The sequence below is a fragment of the Corylus avellana genome, chromosome ca2, assembly GCF_901000735.1.
Source record: "Corylus avellana chromosome ca2, CavTom2PMs-1.0".
NCBI classification, from domain to species: Eukaryota; Viridiplantae; Streptophyta; class Magnoliopsida; order Fagales; family Betulaceae; genus Corylus; species Corylus avellana.
This window is the reverse complement of record NC_081542.1, coordinates 13,191,139-13,197,029: the sequence shown is the minus strand read 5'-3', so window position 1 is coordinate 13,197,029 and position 5,891 is coordinate 13,191,139.

The window sequence follows — 5,891 nt, the reverse complement described above, 5'->3', positions numbered from 1 at the left end:
GCTCCAGTGCACCAAAACGGTTAGGTTAGTGTGTGATTTTAATTATTTAGCTGTCCACGTGATCAATTTGGCTGGCGAGGATTTCCATGCAGGATTATAGGACTGCCTGGGGACAGAAAAAAAAAAAGTTTGCTTCCTGGGGGGTGCAATCACTCTTAGACTGCCATATGAATAGTAATTATGGTGTTTTGTGATCATAAAAACATTTGAATGGGACAAAAAAAAAAAAAAAAACATGTATTTTACCACCTTTTTCTTAAAATTATAATCACTATTTTTAATGGTCTAAAAAGACACACGTATCATCAAACCTAACCTAAAGCCTAAACAATATATTGAGTAAAATTATAAATAATTTCATTGCATGTGCTTGGGAATCTCACCTGTGACATTAATTTATTGTACAGAGTTTTCTTTTAAATTAGATTGAAATTTTTTTTTTTAATTCAGTCTATAAAAATGATATGTGTCTATTTTTTTTAGTAATATATGAGTTGCACATGAGTTTTTAATATTATTTATTCCAACTTTGTCTTTACTATTAAAAAAACATGTAAGATGACACATGTCATTTTTATAAATTAAGTTAGAAGAGCTTCCTCTAACCCAGTTTGAAGAAAACTCCGTCCTAACTTATTTGTTCAGTCTTTTTTTTTTTTTTTTAATTAAAAAGGTAGAAAGGGGTGACCAGTGTAGTTTCCCCTCTTGGGCGTTACCATCGGGGTTCCCACCCGCTGTGGAATGTCCAGTTTGAGCCATAGCTACTGCCTGGAAAGGCGAGCCCGTCACCACAACCCCACAAAGGTGTGAGCCAGTAGAGCTCCTTCAAAGTAGCATCTGGTTCACGCATATTCTATTTTTCATTCAACAATGTTTGCTTTTAAGAGTATTTGCATTCAGCTGAGTAAATAATTTTAATTTTTACTATTTCATTTAAAATATTTGTTTTTTTTTTATCTACTTGCACCCTAATCAAATCATTAATTGAAATGACGACCACGGTGTAGAGCTTTTTTGGGTATTTTTTGTTATAGGATTATGCAAAATTAATAACCTATTGACTATTTTTTGCTTGCCCAATGTGAGCGCTCTAATAATCTTGTTTAATTTAGGAAAAAGAAACATGAAATCAAACTAATAATTACGTTGATTTTATATAAACATAAAAAGACTATCAATTATGTTGTATTGGAAACTTTATGAATAAACTTTAAATACTTCCTTCATAAGTTGGCAAGTTCCACTAATGTCGTGAAGATTTATAGATCAGTATTAATTATTTATAATTAGAGTGTCTGAATTATACGACAATTCGAAAATCCCAATCATAAGGGACCTTAATTCAAAATGTATATAGGAGGAGACAACTCATAATTTGAATATATATATATATACCCACTTCATTTAATCATTGTTCATTGTTTAGGAATTTTGAGAAATGTGGAGATTGATAGTTGTCCCTTGTACAACTAGCCTAACATTATTTATGAATAATGCTTTTAATTGACCAACCATTTGGTATTTCTCCAAAAGGTTGAAAATTCAAGTTTTCTATGGATTTTATTAAATACGAAAAAAAACCCTTTATTGATTAATACAAATCAATTGAATTGGATAAATCCATAGTGACCAGTTCAAAAACTGTACTCATTCTTTGGAAGCCAATAATTAATAGGAATTTGCCCCTTCATGTAAGAAGTATAATACAAGTGGAGGTGGAAACCCCAATTTTTTTTTTTTAAAAAAAAAAATGCAGAAGCAATGCATTTATCAAGACCAAAAAGCCTCATAAATTGTTTATTTTTAACTTTACAAAGTAATCAATCTTAAAATAAATTTAAGCTGGCCTCATTTATGCTTCAGCACGCATAGTAAATAGGTTTCTTAATAAAGATTATCAAATTAATTAAATTGTAATATCATATTAGAGATCCTAGATCGAGATAAAATAAGAGTAATGTTATGGGCAGCATAACAAAAAAAAAATGTTATGGGCAGCATTGAAAGGAAGCGATCGAAATAAGTCACCCTAAACCATCATCATCACCCAAGTTTTCTTTGTAAGAAAATTATTTCCCTTATTTTCTCGGCAATCAAGCAGAGCTTTTTTTTTAAAAAAAAAAAAAAATCTTTAATTTTTTTTAGTTTTTCTTTAATTAGTGTTTAATCATTTTTAATTTTTAGGACACGTGGCGTATTATGAGAGTGACACATGAAAATTCCGTTAATTGGGATTGACGGAACTAACAAAGGTATTGATTTTGTTTTTTCCCATAGGCTGGATACTAGATTTCTCCCGTTTTAAAACTTAGAGGGGAAAAAATAAAAACAGTCAAATTCAGGTACCAAAAAAGTTATTAACTTTTTTTTTTTTTTTTAACGAATTATCTTTTCATTGATGTAACAATCAAATGGGGCAAAATGTTTTGTACAATGCCAAAAATACAATCTGGAATATTCACAACTCAAACATTATCTGTGACATACGCAATAGCCTGTCGGGCTATTGTAAGACAGTATCTACGAAAAGCCACCGTCCTAATCAGTTTCAGATTTATAGTAAATTTCGATGAATCACATCGCTACCAAGTTATTGATTCATTGGCTTTATCTGTCTCTATTCGCTGTCAGGTCATTGATTCTTTGGCTTTATCTCTGCTACTAGTTGCTTTATCAATCACAATCTCCTTCACTGCCTCTACCATAATGACAATTTTGACGGCTATTAATTAGTAGTTTATAAACATAGGAGTTGTAAACCGTTTTGAAAATATATATATATTTTTTAACGTATATTTATAAGGCATGATTCCTAATCAATTGAACTATTCCTTAAGGACAAATACGAAATTAGCAAGTATGATTGAGGGATGTGATCCTTATATCCATAACTCAACAAGATTCAAATTTATTACGCAAATATATATTACCACCTTACCAAACAAGTGTGATAAATAAAATTTTTTTTTAAAAAAAAAAAAAAAAAAAGGTTGAAAGGGTGATTTAGTGATTTGACATCACCAAGTAGGGCTGGCGAAAATTGAATGACATGGAAGAGCCACAAGATGCCTGTGGAAGTGGGGCCAGGGGCTAGAGGGCAATAGGAAGAGGACCATTTGTATTCCCTATTCCCTAATGAGTAATGACTGAGGCGGTGGTGAGGGGGCCCAGCGAAAGCCTCTATTGTTGGCGTACAGACGAGGAAGGGAAGGTGTGGCGGGTCCCCCTGCGGGGTGCCACTCGCAAGGGCTGGTGGGTTGTTGTTTGTGGTTGTGGCCACCCAAGCCCGCATCCGCATTGCGCACATGCGGACGATACCCTCTCCACCATCTAACCCGCTGAGCCGGCTATTCAAAGCCACTTTCTTCTCTCTTTTTCTTTCTTGGCTTCGATTCCAAAGCAGCCTCCAAACACTGTTTTAAAAGAGCTTTGCTGTCTTATTCCCCTCATCTTCTACAAAAGCAAACATCAAGTTTGATTTTTAAAAACACAACTTGATCTTAGAAGAATCCTAGTTTAATTTTTAAAATTGTACATTATCATCTCAATAATATCTATTTTTACAATTATATTTGTGAACTCATGTAAATTCTACACAAATTTAATTATAAATTCAATCATTTACTATATAGAGATCGATAAATATGTGGTGAAAAATAATTTTTATTATTATTCTTTTTTAAATCACACGACTTTCTACCGACTAGTTTGTAAAAAACTCGAATAAATCAAGTTTTAGAAACAATAAGTGTCTTTTTAAGCTATTGAAAACGCATTTGAGAAGTACATGCTATTAAAAAATATGTGGTTTACACCTGTAAAATACACACGTCATTTTTAGAAGCTGATTTGTAAGAAATTTATGTCCTTTTTTTAAACACGTCGTGTTGCCGACGACTTGAATCAAACCTTCGTTTTCTAAAAACGCTTTTTGTAAATTTGCTTAAAAAAAAGGCACTTTTAGATTGCAAAATCGCATGTTATTTAAAATTTTTTTAACTTGTGTATAGAATAAAATAAAATCTAAACCACAAAATAGAAGCCAGCATTGTGTGTCAACGAATTTTCTTTCTTTTTAAATTTATTTGTTGTTTGGACCCAATTAAAATTTGATTAAACCCTAAAGCATTAAACTCTATAATAAACTATATGACAGACACTCTTATGGATTCGCCTCTATCAAAAGACCAACAAAAAACAAGTAACATCATAAACAATAACAATAGTAATAAGCCAACTCATATTGTAATGCATGGCTGTCTTTTCGAATGAGGTTTTAAAGCCTCCATCTATGGAAACTTCCTCATTATGCAATTAAGCTCACATCAGTCATGATTTGTGAAATGGACAAGAAAGGAGAAGAATTATTTTATAGTCTACAATTAAGTTTGACAGATTTAATGGTATATATATAATATATATTACCATAAGGTAAATAAATTGTCACGTAATTTGAAATTCTTAAATAACGTGACACTATGTACATTATTAGATGTAACAAAATAAAATTTAGACCATGAAATGGTTAATCTCTGATTCATCTACACAGACTACACTTGAAATTTGTTATAGATAATTTTTTTTGATAATAGAGTTTTCAATATTCTAAAATCATTTTTAAGTTAAATATTTCTTAGCCTCATGATTTGCTGCCATTGAAAAGATTCATTTTTTTTTTAATTAATTCATTGTATGAGTGTATCTCACTTACTTGCATACTAACTACTAAGTGATAAAATTTAGAATATTTAATTTAAAAACTTTAAAATAGAGTTGCTCTTAAGATTTTCTAAAACATTCTAGTCCATTGAATCATAACAATCAATCCATATAAAATATAATAGAAACCATTTTATTTTAACATTAAATTATTTATGATGTCTCCATCCCCCTATCTTCATATAAAGACATAAAAAAGTTTTTAAAGTACGACATATTATTTAAATGCAATGATCCATTAAAGTTTATTTGAATTTGAAAAAGTCATGATATGGAGTAGAAGGTGAAATTATGTCTTATTAAATTTCAAAAAAGATATGACGATAGTAGTTTTAAATAATGCTATGTTGATTACTACTTTTTTTCTGAATCAATAAAAAATTAGCTACTAATTAAGCCACATCGATCCTATTAAGCAATAGCCTTTATTGGAATTGTTCAAAATTTGTGTTCTTCATAGTGGGCAACAACAAATTAACATAGATCTTCATAATTGAACATGACTTAAAATATCTAAAGAGCCAAGTTTGCAATAATTACACCGACCAATGCTTTTTCAAGAAGCATTAGACCGTTTTCATTTTTATCATATTTGCCTTCCCAATATGTGGTAGATTTGAGTAAGGGTGTATATGCAGGCGGTTAATGTTTGTATTCGTTATCCGTACGTGTAAATGCATATGCGAATGGTGATTTTAGGCTATGCAAATGTGGTTAATAGCCTCATATGCGGAACAAGATCCTCTCAATTTCATTTGAATTGGATAATATCCAGTTCATATAAACTAGAGAGGATCCTAATTCCACATCTTCATACCCTTTATATATAATGTATTACATTTAATAAATTCACTAACATGACGTTGTTTTAGTGTTTACTACCAAAAATGACGTTTTAAATTAGGTATAGGTTATGTTTACATTGTTTTCAAAAATAATGTGAAATCAGTATATTTTTCAATATATTAGAACTTTGACAAATTAAAGCAAGCCTAAAACAATAAAAATATAACCGTAATAATCACGCGGATGCAATTAATAAAAATATAATGATAATGCGGATATCTAAAAGGGATATTCCGCATTTTGCGGATGCGACTGTAGATATTGCAAATAACTGCATCCGCATGTACTAGTCTTAAATTATTCGTCCTCATTTTGATTCGAAATTC